This window comes from Suncus etruscus, chromosome 1 (assembly GCF_024139225.1).
Source record: "Suncus etruscus isolate mSunEtr1 chromosome 1, mSunEtr1.pri.cur, whole genome shotgun sequence".
Taxonomy (NCBI): domain Eukaryota; kingdom Metazoa; phylum Chordata; class Mammalia; order Eulipotyphla; family Soricidae; genus Suncus; species Suncus etruscus.
In genome coordinates, this window is record NC_064848.1 from 99,216,282 (window position 1) to 99,231,235 (window position 14,954).

Here is a 14,954-nt window from a genome sequence, read left to right on the forward strand (position 1 = left end):
GGATTGAACCAGGATAGCTGCATGCAAGATACCTACAAGTTATAATGTTTTCTCCAGTCCTATTTTTAAGTACATTATTCCAGGTTTGGTTATGTTGCAATGGTCTTGTTATTTCTAAACTTTAAACAGGAACCAACAAGTGAGTTTAAGCAGCTTATTGCCTTATTCCTTGTGTTCAAAGGGTATTCAAAATCACATCTATTTATGATGACATTTATGAGGTTTGGTTATCCCTTCTGAACATTTTCAAATTTTATCTTATTTTTGGTACACTCCAGCAGTTATAATCTATTGTTATCAATGTATAGTTAGTTCGAGAACCTTGTATTATCATACATATATTCAAACAGTTTTGACAAATGTTTAAAAGAAAAATCTCTAAAAATATTTTTATTTAAAAACCAGTACAAAAATGTATCCAACTTTTATCCATCTTCTTTCTCTCATGTTTAGCCTGAATGTGCAGTCTTTAATCTATAGTGGGTAGTTATTCACCCATTATAAACTAATATCCCTATCAACATCCTTGTAATGTATTATAATATTCTGTGTAATGATGTGGTTGACTGCTATATCATTATGACTTGGCTGGCTACTTTTTCAACTGATATCCAATATGATTATGAGACCTACTATTAAGAGTTTTGAAAAGCCCTGGTGAGTATTTGATATTTTGATATTCAGTCTAAGATTCAAAGATATATAGTTTCTATGCTGTAGAGAGATTACAGTGGGTAAGGCACTGCCTTACATGCAACCAACCTGGGTTCAATTCCTGTTATTCCATATGGTCCTCTCAGTTTTCCAGGAGTGCTTCCTGAGTGCAGAGCCAGTAGTAATCCCTGAGCACCAATGGTATGACCCCAAATAAAAACCAAACCAAACCAAAAAAAAGATATATAGGTTCTTTCTGAACATTTTTTTTCTTTTCTTTTCTTTTTTCTTTGAAGATTTTTTTTTTGTACTCTTAGAATTTTTCTGGAATTTTTGGGGGTTGTTTGAGTTTTTGGAGCACAGACTATGTTCAGGGAATACTCCTCTAAGGTTCAGGAGACTCTAGGTGGTGTGGAGGCTTGAAGAGTTGGCAGTATGCAAAGCAAACAACTTACCTACTGTATTCTCTTTCTCTTACCATTAGGGGAATTTTATATGCAGTCTTTAATTTTTTTGGTGTGTTTGTGCCTATTGAGTTGTGTTCAGGGGATATTCCTGTGTAAAGGAGTCACTGATGGTGTTTGTAGATAGAACCTGGGCATCCAGCATGAAAAGCATGTACACAGCCTGTTGAGCTATCTCTTCAGCACTGTCAGAATTTTAATTGTTTCTAAGTCTTCTTAAGCATGATGTGCTTAAGTACATAAAAAACTCATTATTTGTCTTTGATTCTATCTGCAGGTAGCTAAAAACAGCAAAACTTATGTAAACATTAATTTTTCGCAAGAAAAGCACTAATACAGTTTTACACTTCATAGAAAATATAGTTAAAATTAATTCAAATAATCAAGTTGTTTTGAAAAGATTTAAATGTGTCCTAATAATTATATCAAGAAAAGATTTAAATTTAAAATTAAATGCCCAAGTTAGAGATAATTTTTTTCTATATTTGATTTAGGGCACATTCACCTGTGCTCAAGACTTACTCATGGGATCACTTACCTCAGGAACCACTCTTGGCAGTGCTAGATTTCCACAGACAGTGCTCTGGTATCAGCTACTTGCAAGGCAAGTGCCTTAACCTCTGTACTACTTCTCTGGCCTGTAAATATAATTTAATTATTCATTAATTTTAGTTTTGGGTATATATCCAACCATGCTCAGGGATCATTCCTAGTGAGGTTTGGACTAGTCATAAATGGTGAGGCACGTAAGAGTCAGGTCAGTAGTCAGCTGTGTCTGAGGCAAGCATCTTCCCTGCTGTACTGTTTATCTGCCCAATATAATTTTAAAGTAGAAAAAATAAAATATTTAATTTCTCAGTTGTGCTAACCATGTTTTAGCACTGTGACTGGTAGCAACATTATTGGATGGTGCAGATTTGAATGGTTTGCTATAATTCTGAAGATTGTTGCTGGTGTTTTCATAGCAAATTTTTTTTTTTGGTTTTTCGGACCACACCCGTTTGATGCTCAGGGGTTACTCCTGGTTAAGCGCTCAGAAGTTGCCCCTGGCTTGGGGGCACCATATGGGATGCTGGGGGAATCGAACCGCGGTCGTGATCTTTCCTTGGCTAGCACTTGCAAGGCAGACATCTTACCTCTAGTGCCACCTCGCCGGCCCCTTCATAGCGAATTTTTAACTTTAATATCATTTTAAATTGGCATGTGACATTGTTATATAGTTATATATATATATTGTTATATAGTTATTAAGGTGTATCTTTCACCCCTCCATTGTCACTACTGCACTGGTTTTGTTATGTGTCTGTTGCCCTGTTCCCAAGAAAGCCCTGACTGGACAGAGAATGAGTGGTAATCTGAACATGCAAGAACGTGCAAGGTCACCAGCAGGGAGGCATGGGTGCCTATTCACTATGAAATCAGAAATTTTTGCCTACAAAAAACATGAAAAAGACTGGTGGATGGTAATTAGAAAGCCAGAAGCAAAGAAAAGTCAATGTGGAGAGATGAATGAGGAATAAAACAAAGAACAGGATATAAAAACAGACCAAGGAATTAGAAGCAATCACCAGCATGGAGAATAGCAAGGATTCAGATCGAAGGCCCTTTTGCCAAGCTTAGGGGAGACTGCAGGTCTCGACCTCCCCCCAACAGCCTTCCCGCTCCTTCCTCCCGGACTCCAGAGCTATCCCTGGGCCCCTGCCCAGGTGGCCAGCGAGGTGGGTGTCTGTGAGGAGTTTAAAGGGTACTCCAGGCTTTCCCCAATCCCCACCCTGCACATGAAGGGGGTGAGGTGGGGAGCAGGCTGGTAAACTTTCGGCTTCCAGCACAATTAAGGAATAATTTCCTCTCTTGGATTGGAAGCCTTCACCAGCATGGGGAATAGCAAGGCTCCAGGCCGTGCTGGCAATTTTCCTTCCCACAAGTGTCTATTCTCAAACCTCGTGGGGGTATTAGCCCCTGCACATAAAGTATAGATAGTTTAATAGGATATCTTAGGGTTTGATCTATGTTTACAATATACAGAATATCTATGTTGTATACCTTCCTTTCCCATTGGCTCATCACCTTACAGGCTCATTTCTAGTCCTTTACTCTCACCCCCATAGCCTATTTAACCACATGTAACCATTTTTACCTTCAGTTCTTGGCTCCTCTTGAAGCAGATCTTTATCCTCACTCAAGCCAGCTGCCAACAAGCTCCCAATGTGAAAAACTAGACTCTTGGCCTGAAAAGAAACAAATACTCTGTTCCTATTAATTTATTCTCAGCAGCCTCCTATCCTCCACCTTCCTTCACTGTATATCTATACTTGGTTTTTGAGAAGCCCCCACTCAAAGATATTTCCTAATATGGGACTTCTGGGAGTCATTTTGCAGACTCCAGATGGCCAAATCACAAACCAAAGTGGTATTTCAAATTCAACACCCTCCCCCCAACTATCTCTAAAGACATAAAAGGGACATGTGTATCTCCTTTGTATATCTTAGATGTATTCCCTTAACATCTATAACTCTTTTTGAATATATTTTTATAGGGGCCGGAGAGATAGCATGAAGGTAGGGCATTTGCCTTGCATTCAGAAGGACAGAGGTTTGAATCCTGGTGTCCCATATGGTCCCTGGAGCCTGCCAGGAGAGATTTCTGAGCATAGAGGCAGAAGTAACCCCTGAGTGCCACCATGTGTGACCCATAAATTTTTTTAAATGAGTATTGTCTTATATAGTGACAACTTTGCCCACTGTATTTTTCCCCTTTGGGATCTGTTCAATAAGGAATTCTGGTAGAAGAGTCTCTCTGTTTAGAATTCATGTTAGAACCAAGTTATGGGGAATGTTGGACTTGTTCCCTTGGCCCCCAGATGCACCAATAATACCTTGTGGCATTGTTCCTTTTTTGCATAGGCACATTAAAATGGAAAACTATTACATATGCAAACAAGTTCTTATCTAATAGAGATAGGAACACAAATTTTGTAATGCAGTTAAGCCTTATACCCTGAACATTGGCATAATGGCTTGGCTCAGACTTCAGAAGCATGGGGATTGTCCAAATACCCCTGTACCATGGATATCATCTATGGAAACAACCACAATTGTCTATAACATTACCAGGAAGCAAACCTCTACTAGGGAAGACCCTACTGCTGCTCTGGCATTGGCTTACTCCAAATAGTGCTCTTTTAACACCCAGACGACTTAGCAACAGCAATAACCTGCTTAAAGGACAGGTGTCTCCGGATACAATGGTGAGGTGAAACTATAGGATGTTCTACATTAGCCTGACTTCGATGAAGGAAATGCACAGAAACCAGAATCTTTAATTACAGGAACCTGACACCAACAACAGCTAATGTTCGAAAAAGTTTTACCGGGACCACAGAGAATGACTCAGGGGTTGGGCAGCTTGGTATGCCTGGAGCCCAGAGTTGGTCTTATGCCAGAAAACTTCAAGGGTGAGGTTTCCTTGTATTTAGGACAAGGTTTTTTTTTTTTCCCCATTTCCCCCATATTTTTCTGGGTCTATGCAAACAATGGCGATTGCCACTCTCACATGATTACTACTATATTTTTTGAACACTTACTCTTCAAGAAAGAAAATAAACAGCTTACTAAATTTTAAAAATAATTAACTGTAGTAAAATGTCTGTCTTGAATACAGGCAAGGATGGGAAGGGGGAGGGGGCATTGGTGGTGGGAATGTTGCACTGGTGAAAGGGGGTGCTCTGTTTATGACTGAAACCCAACTATAATTATTTTGTAATCATGGTGCTTAAAGAATGTATATTATAAAAAGAAAAAAAGAACAAACCAAAGTGATTAGATCCAGAAAGACCAACCCATTTTAAAAACTGGCAGCCATAAAATATTCAATATAAATGAAAAGTTTATTCATTATTGAAAAGATATAAAAAAAAAGTCAGCAAGCTAGAAATAGACCTTTCTTAATCTGGTAGAAAGCATACTTTTTCAATAATGAATTAGCATTTAATTTATATTCAATGCTCTATGTATATTTAGGTTATTTCTTTTACTCTATAGAGTTTTATTAAAATATTTTACTTATTCATGCAGATACTTAAGTAATATCTAAATATAATATTTTCTAGCTTAAATCCAATACTTCGTTTTTAGAATAAAGAACCCTTTTATACTTTTATAATTCTATTTGCATTTTTCTTGAAATAAAAAATCTATCTTTGGGCCGGGCGGTGGCGCTAAAGGTAAGGTGCCTGCCTTGCCAGCGCTGCCTTGGACGGACCGCGGTTCGATCCCCCGGTGTCCCATATGGTCCCCCAAGCCAGGAGCAACTTCTGAGCACATAGCCAGGAGTAACCCCTGAGCGTTACCGGGTGTGGCCCAAAAACCAAAAAAAAAAAAAAAAAAAAAAAAAAAAAAAAAAAATCTATCTTTACTTTTACTAAACTGTATATTTGTGAGATTTCTATATTATAAATTGTATTAAAACATTTTCATATGAAATTTAAAATGTATTAGCATATAATCCATAATATTAATTTAAAATGTACATATCTGTTAAAAAAGAAAGATAAGTAGTTTTTGAAAAAATATTTTGATTAACTTACCATAGGTTAGCTATATTCATCTACATGTGTGCATGTCACCACTTCCATATACACGCACATACACAAAATCTCTCCTATATATGAAATTTAAAAAAACGTAGTAAAGAAACAACAAATGGGCTCATCTCCTTCAGGAGATGATCCTGGCTGGCCAGTGTGGGGGGCATTTTGGCAGACAGATTAAATTGTTAAACTTTATTACACTTGAATGTCTCTTCCTTTGACTCCAGACCCAAGCTTTGGGAGTTCGCCTGGGAAAGAAGATGATGACTCAGTCACCAACAAGGCTGCCTAGGTCCCATGAACATACACTGAGACATCCTCGAGAGCAACACATATAGGAGAGTGAGCAAGAAGACTCACAGAGTGGACAAATTATACCTACCCAAAAGGCCTTCAGGGGTGAGGTGGGATTAGGCCACACCTGATAGTGCTTGGGACTTACTCATCGCTCTGTACTCTGAGATCATTTCTGGCTGTGCTTGTAGGACCTTCTAGGGGTGCTAGTGATAAAATGTGGATCAGCTCTGTGTGAAAAGTGCCCTTTCTACAATACCATAGCTTTAGCCATAACCAATTTTTTTGGTTTGCTTTTGAGCTATGCCCAGGAGTACTCAGGCTTATTTCTGGCTCGGCACTCAGGAATCACATGAGTCTACTCTATGTGAAGAGCAAGCAGGTTAAGAAAGTGAATATGGGGCTAGAGAGATAGCACAGCTAATAGGGGAATAGGGTGTTTGCCTTGCATGCTGCAAACCTGGGTTTGATTTCCGGCATCCCATATGGTCCCAAGCACCACTAGAAATGACCCATGAACACCGCTGAGTGTGGCCCCCAAACAAACAACAAGAAAAATAAATAAAATGGGGGAGGTCTGGAGTGATAGTACAGAAGGGAAGGAGCTTGCCTTACAGGAACCTGTCCCAGATTGATCTCTGGCAACCTAGGTCCCCTGAGCCTGACAGGAGTGATTCCTGAATGCAGAACCAGTAGTAACCACCAAAGCAAACAATCAAAGAAAGAAGGAATGTAACTGTCGGGCACTTTCATGCAAGTAAAGTAAAATAAAAAATCATTTCTGAAAAAAAAAAACCCAACAACAAATGACTAGAGGCATCAGAACTGGAGATTATTTCTTTCAGAGTGTGGGGCAGTGGTGTTTGGCCACATCTTTTGCTCAGGAGCCCGAGATTAATGATCACTTCTGGTGGGGCTTAAGGGACCACATAGGGTTCCAGGGATTGAACTCAGACTATCAAAGTGCAAGGCAAGCACCTTATTTGATGTACATCACTCTATCATTAATAACTCGAGATCTTGTCTGGAGAACTGAGCTACCTATTAGGGCCTGCGACTAGAAGAGCCCTTGGTACATTAGTGGAGGACACCCCTGTCCTCTGTCCCACTCTAAAGATGAGTATATTTTGAAATTATGTCTGCAAAAAAGTATAATTAACAATTTTTTTATTTTTTATTTTGGTTTGGGGCCGGTAATGCTCAGGAGTTACTCCTGGCTATGTGCTCAGAAGTCGCTCCTGGCTTGGGGAACCATATGGGACACTGGGGGATCGAACCGTGGTCTGTCCTAGGCTAGTGCTGGTAAGGCAGACACCTTACCTCTAGCACCACCACACCGGCCCCATAATTAACAATTTTTAAATTATCGTACTTCAAAAAAATGATAAAGATAAAAGAGCGGGTAGCCAAGTACAGATCGACAATATCTGGGACTATTTCATGGGTTCCCTTTTTGCCCTGCTGTTCCCACTTACAAGTGGTTCCTTGTAATGAAGCTTTTATTGTGCCCTTGGTGGCATTTTTAATCCAGAGTTAGTTAGACAAAGAACCTATTATTGTATACTAGGAGGGATCCTTAATTTAACTATGCACTTTTTCTTTCAGGTAATGGTTATACTTTGGTTCAAGTGCATTGTTTTTTGACATTCTACTTTCAAGATTCTTCAAGTCACTGTCTAAAATTTTATATATGAACTTGGCAAGTGTCAGTTGCTGATAAAAAGAGTTATTAAGGTACAGAGGGGAAGGATGAGACCATACAATTAAAATAAAGCAAAACTACAAATTGATCAATCAGGGACCAATCCACTTTTCCTAGGAGGCAACCCCGCCCAGGGGTCACAAGCCATGTTATACAGGGCTAGAAGCAGGAACTCTTGACCTTTAAGTTGATTGGCTCTTGCTAGAGTTTTTCTAGGATGTTTTATCATGTTCTTTTATGACTAGATGTCTAGGACTGTATATTGTGGTTTATAGGTCCTTGGGGTCTGTGTCATTATTGTTGGATAGAAACTTAGTCTTTAAATAAAAACTTAGCCTTATTAACCTTAAATGAAAACTTAAATTTAGGTTGACAAAATGGAGTACATTCTGTTTTAGGCTTCACAGAGTGACATTTTCATCTACTTATTAGATGACTATTGATGTTCCCAGTTTGGGTATATACTTGTACCCAAACTTGTACCATATAAGCATTGTTTGCTTATAGATATGGTTTCAATTAAAAAAAAAAAACTAAAAGAAAATCAAGGTTTTATTATTCGGTTCAAAGGCAGTTTACAGGAAGGGGGTGGCATCTACTTGCCACGATGAGGGAGTTCCTTAGGACCACAATGACCGAGTCTCCAATCAGAAACATCTTGGAGATGTAGCGGTCCTTGTTCACGGGTTTGGACTTCTTCTCCTTGCCGTTCTTGGGGACTTCGGTCCACATCTCCTTCACATTCACCATGTTGCAGTGTCAGTCAAAGGCCTTCATGCATCCCAGGAGCTTCTTGTTGTTGTGGCAGTTGATGAGAACCTGCGTGAGCATGGAGAGCGGCCCATGTTAAACTCCTTCTCCTCCCGCTTCTGCAGTTCCTTGGGCGTCATCTTGCTCTTGGGCTTGAGGAGACTCATGGTGGCGCAGGCAAGATTTCTCCAATCAACCCTGTTTCCTCCACGTTGCTGCCATGGTTTCACTTTTGTACTCAGATTTTGGGTGAGGACTTGAATAGTCTATGCTAGATAATTTTTACAGATAGCATTCCTCATTCTTCAAACTTAGTAATTTATTTAATTTTAATGAATGCTCATGTACTAATGAAGATTTAGAATGGAATTTACTTTGCATTTTTATACTGTCCTGTGAAATTAATCCAACCTATGTGTCATATTTATTGTTGACTGGTGATATGTGTGTGTTTTTAAAAATTGCACTGTTTGGTAGGACTGGAGTAATAGTTCAACAGGCAAGTGTTATCCTTGCATGCATCTGACCCTGATTTTAACACTAATATCCCAAATGGTCCTTTGAGCACCTACCCAGAGTACTTCCTCAGTGCAGAGCCAGGAGTAAGCCCTGACAATCCCTGGGTGTGAATTTAAAACAAATTAAACAAAATTTACACTATTTTTTTAAAAAGCAGCTTGTTTTCTTTGATCTGAGGGTTTTGGATGTCTATGACTGAAATATGTGTGTTTGTATTCTTACAAAATCATTTTAAAACCTGGTAGATTGTAGAATACCAAGTTTAGATTGGTAAGGCAAATACCTTACCTGCTGCTCCATGGCTCTGGCCCCAAAGTAATACATTTTCTAAGAAAAAAAAATCATGACTATTGTTTGGCAAGTTACTGACATTCTTACTTTCATGTTCCATTTTACTGCAGTTTATCTGTTAAAATATTAGCCAGGGGACTTAAAGGATTTATTGTAGTTGACCATCTTGACTGGGAAAATTTGTCAGCTCTTCCCAGAAAGTAGAAGAAATAAAGCAGTATAACTGAATTTTGTTCATTTCTGTCACTAAGTTATTTACTGTTCATGAAAAAAGATCACTTAAAAAGATCATTTTATTTCTCAGTTCTCCCACCTGTAAGATTATGATACATACTTTATTTACCATATTGGTCAATTTTGTGGCTCATTTATAATAAATGATTATGTTAGGACAAAGAAAATATGGTTCCTGGTCTTGAGGGGATCTATCATAGGTTGGGTGGAAAAATTTATCACAGCTGCAGTGAACAGACTAGGTAGAACAAGAGAAAGAAATAGAAGCAGAAGTCTTGTGCAATATTATAGGAGGAAAAATAGAATCTTAAATGTTCTAAGTGGACATCTAATAGTGAACATTTATTTCCCAGTGGTTTCAATTAAGTGCAAAGACCATGTGGTGGTTTGTTTCCTTGACTTGAAGGGAAATATGTTTGAGACAAAACTTAAGTTTGAGGGTGCCTCATCCTCAAGGTGGAAGTAAAAGGTATGGGGTGAGCAAAGGAGGGTGAGTACTTTATTAGCCATAAATACAAGGGTTGTTGCTTAATCTCATGATACTTCTGGAGAAGGTATATGTCTGTTGCAGAATGTTACTGATCTCAAAATAAAATTCCCTATGGTTGAAAGCAATCCCATCAAGTCTTCATCTCCATCTGGATTTCTGGGTTATGCCAGATAAACACGAAGAAGAGCACTTGAGTAGTGCTGGCTTCATGCACAGTGTGATCTGTGTAAGAAGATGAGTACAAAATAGAAAGTATTTTAAACTTTTATGTAATTCCACCATTTAATCTAATAGTTTTCAATTTTTTGTTCTTTTCCTAGTATATTCTTTATTTTAAAATTGCATAGCACTGTATTGGAGGAAAAATGACTCCTCTCCAAAGAAAGCTCAAAAAATATTTTTGTTCTTTTTGCTATTATTTTATTTATTTATTTAGATTTTGGGCTATATTTGGTGGTGCTCTGGGCTGACTCCTGACTCTGAACTCAGAGATCACTCCTGATAGGGGTTTGGGGGCCTTGTGGTTGCCAGGAATTAAACGCAGTTAAGATCTATTCGAGACAAGCTCCCTACCTGCTATACTGAAAACTATTTCTTAAATTCGTTTAAACATAGAAGGAAGCCCAGAGGTGGAAGGGAGAGATGGCCTGGGTAGGCCTGAGGAAAAGGAAGGTCAGGGCTCACAGTGTGGGTGAAGTTAGTCAACCAGCTCACCATTCACGTAGCAAAAACAAGTGAGCAAACTTCCTGGAGGAAGGTAAACCTAAGAGGATTTAGAGATATTATTAAAAGGTGTTGAGCCAGAGTGCTTCCTTTACACCTTACCAAATGACCCCACTTTGTTCCCTGAGTAAGGCCAAGAATTATTACTAATTGCAGAGCCAGGAGTAACCCCTGGGCAATGCTAGGGTGTGGCCCCAACACAAATAAGATAAAAGAAGTTGATAGCCAAAAATAAACCCCAAATATCACTGGGTGTGGGCCTCCTGCCCCCCTGCCATCCTCTGAAAAGATAATTTAAAACAGTATTTTAACCTTCTGGTCTCTATCTTCATAGTTAGAAATATTATTGTTATTATTATTATTTTGTTTTTTGAACAACATCTGGCAGTTCTCAGGGCTTACTCTGACTCAGGGATAACTTCTGGCAATGCCTGAGGAAAGGGGGTGCCATATACACTGCCAGGGGTTGAACCTAAGTGGGCCCTGTGCAATGCAAGTACCTTATCTCCCTATACTATCTCTCTGAGCCCATAAAACAAATTTAAGAAATCCAAGAAGTAATTAAACAAAAATAAAACAACAGGAAAGCAATGCTCAGAAGATAGTGGAATAGACTATGAAGGACAAGATTAACTAAAAAATAACCAAAACATTATCATGTAAAGGAAATAACAGAGTAGCACTGGTCTTGAGGATGAGGACATTAAAAGGACTTTCAAGAGACTACAGGAATTTTAAAATAGAACAAGACAGATGTCATGTATAATTTATTACCTAGAAAATTGTTAGTTAGAGTGGATATAAAATTGAAGGGTAGGGATGTCAGGTGTGAAAATAAAGGTACCTCTGCAAAAGTTAATGTGCTAAAGCAATATGCTTTCAAAGTCGGTTAGTCAGGATTATTGAGAATAATGGGAGGTAGAGTGGACAGCTGTAGTTAGAATTTAAGGGGTTTCAGTAAAAAGAAAGAGAAGGTGTAATGCTAGAACTTTTTTGTGATAGCTAAAATGTTGGATCTCTAATTACTTAAAATAATAAAAAGGTTAATTCACTTTCCAGTAAAACATAATTTTAAAAATAATTAAGAGAAGCAAGGGAAAATGATAATTAAAGACAACTTAGAAGTTTATTTTTGTTTAAAACTTTATTTTTCATTAAATATAATATCTTGTTTATTAAGAAATTAGTTGTTTTGGTTTAGAGTCCAACCCTGGGTTCTTACAAATACTTCTGGCTCTATATCAGGGTTTGTTCTTGGCATTACTTTGGGACCATGAGGTTCTGGATGAGAAACCCAGGATTCGTACTTGCACAGCATGCATTCAGTTTATTGAATTCTCCTCTTGCCACTAAGAAACTAATTTTTTATTATAATTTTTATTTTGACCAAAGTGATTTACATATCTTTCACAGTAATATTTTAGGTACATATTAACATTAAATCAGGGGCACTCCTGTTACCCAAAGTTGTCCTCCCTCCACTCCCGTTCCCATCTTGCATCCCATATCCCCCACTTTCACCCTCTGGGCTACTAGTATAAGTGGTCTCCTCTGTGTCTAGCTTACTGCATAGTGATCATACAACTGTGTGGTCTTGGTACTCTCCATTATTTCCCCCTCTATTTGAGAGGTGGAACTAGATAGTTTAAGTTATGTAATTTTAAAAATTTTTGGGGGGCCACACCTAGTGACTCTCAGGGGTCTGGCTATGTGCCCAGAAATTGCTCCTGGCTTAGGGGACCATATGGGAAACCAGGGGATAGAACCACTGTCCATCCTAGGCTAACGCTGGCAAGGCAGATGTCTTACTGCTCCACGCCAACCCTACAGCCCCAATTTTAGGTATTTTTATTATAAAATAATTATCATTATTAATTTTTGGGGAGAATTTTCACAGCCAGTGCAGCTATAGTAGGAGTGGAAGGGTGGGGAACCAGATTAATTTAGTTGGTCAGTTTAAATCTCCCCATTGAAAATGTATCCAATCAAAATAAAAAATAGGATGCCTGGGGTGGAAGATAATTGAATCTTAAAGGAAGCTTCCAGCCAGACTCTCTCTTCAAATACTCACCTACACCAGGATGGCCTGCAGGATCATCTAGGACTTGCATGCCTGGACAAATGACTGAATATTGGCAGGGCTCATCAGCCCACACAGGTGGCACATTAAAGCAGAGCTTGAACAAAATGCTGTTACTAAGAACGTTTGGACTACTGGGTAAAGTTGGAGAAAGGCCTAGTGTCAGGTACTGAGCACAGGAGCCTTACTCACATGTTTTGTGGTGTGGTCACAAGTGAGGAAAGCATATACCAAATAGGGACTGGTATAGAAACAAGACCAGGCCCTCATACGCTGGGGGTAAGCAGAAGGTGATGAGCATCATGAAATAGAATGAGTGACATTACACATGGATGAAAGGAGAAGCCCAGATACTGGGGGAAAATCCAGATTCATCTAATTGAACTGTACAATAAACTAACTTCTTAACCTTCCGGGTGTTGCATGCAAATCTTGCAAACAATTCTCAAGGACCTATCAGCTCAGTAAAATCTATTTTCTGATTAATAGTACTTAGGGCATACTCCTGACTGTTTTCTCAGTAAGCATATTTGGTTGGTCTCTGAGGACAATTTATGGTGCTAGGGACCCAAGTTAAGTTGGCTGCATGCTATACGAGCACCATCCCTGCTGTACTATCCTTCTAAACCCTCATTATTAATCAGTTAAGAATTAGAGGATCTCATTGCAAGATACAATAATTTTCACAAATTTTCTTTTTGCTGTACTCTTTTATTCTTTTTCTTCTTTCTTAACTTTTCCTTTTCTTTTTTGGTTTTGTTTTTGAGCCACACCAGTCGCAGTCAGAAGTTACTCCTGGCTCCATGCTCAGAAATCGCTCGGGGGACCACATGGGATGCCGGGATTTGAACCAATGACCTTCTGCATGCAAAGCAAATGCTTTACCTTCATGTTCTCTCTCGGGCCCCTAAAGAAGATTTTTTCTACCACTTGCATGGAAATGGAAATTAATGTATTATAATAAGCTATGTTTATTATTTATTTCTAAATACCTATTTTTGGTTTCATTTTCTAATTCATTTTCAATTTTATAAGCTATGCTATCAACTTATTTTTGTAGGCCCCTTAATCCTTCCTGATTAGTGTGTGCAATACTATAAATTTTCCTCTTATTACCACTTTTTCTGTATCCCACAATTTCTCATATTTTGTGTCTTTATTCTTGTTTGTTTCCAGAAATCTTTGGTATTCTCTTTGATTTCACCTTTGACCTATTGGTTGTTCCATAGTAAGCTGTTTAATTTCTAGGTGTTAATGTTTTTCTTCTGAGTTTGTTCACTTCCAATTTCAGTGCATTATAATCTGAAAAAGTAGTTGATATAATTTCTATCCTCTTGATTTTATGAGGCAGGTTTTATGGGCCAGCATGTGGTCTATATTGGAGAATGACCCTTGTGCATTGGAGAAAAATGTGTATCCAGTATTCTGGGGTTGAAGAACACTATATTTACTAAATCATTCTCTTCTGTTTCACCCTTCAGAGACATACATTCTTGATAGGATTTAGCCTTGCTGATTTTTTGAGGGGTGGCAGGTCAGTGTTGAAGTCTCCGACTATTATTGTGTTGCTATTATGTCTTCCTTCAAAATTGTCAGCAATTGTTTTAAGTATTTTGCTGGTCCCCCATTAAGTGCCTAGATGTTTACGAGTATGATTTATTCCTGCTGTAATCTCCTGCTTATTAAGAAATGTCCATCTCTGTTTCTTATAACTCTTTTAAGTGTAAAGTCTGTGTCATCTGATTTTAGTATTGCCACCCAAGCCTTTTTAAGGGTGTCCTTTGCTCGAATGATTGTTCTCCAAACCTTGACTTTGAGTCTATACCATATTTTCCAGCATTTAAGACTACTTTTTAACAAAAAACTTAAAAGTCAGGGGTCATCTTATATGCGAATATATTTTAACAGGAAAAGTAGGGGTTCTCTTATACGCCCAGTCATCTTATACACTGGAAAATATGGTATTTGTTCTGTCTATTTAGGTGTGTTTCTTAGAGAAAGCAACACATTGGATTCAGCTTTTTATACTTTTTGCCCTCTGTGTCTTAGGTACATTTATTCCATTGTTGAGAGATAATTGAAGCTGAGATGTAATTGTCATGGAATTTAATTTCATCTTTTTGTAGGAGTTTGGTGTGTCTTTTGGGTCTGTCTTGTTTTAAAG

General features: G+C 38.3%; 1 pseudogene; it reads right to left on the reverse strand.

Annotated features, from left to right (window-relative positions):
- Positions 1-2,949: 2,949 nt before the first annotated feature.
- On the reverse strand, positions 2,950-8,620 carry LOC126013185 (small nuclear ribonucleoprotein Sm D2-like; annotated as a pseudogene).
- Between the last annotated feature and the right edge of the window lie 6,334 nt (positions 8,621-14,954).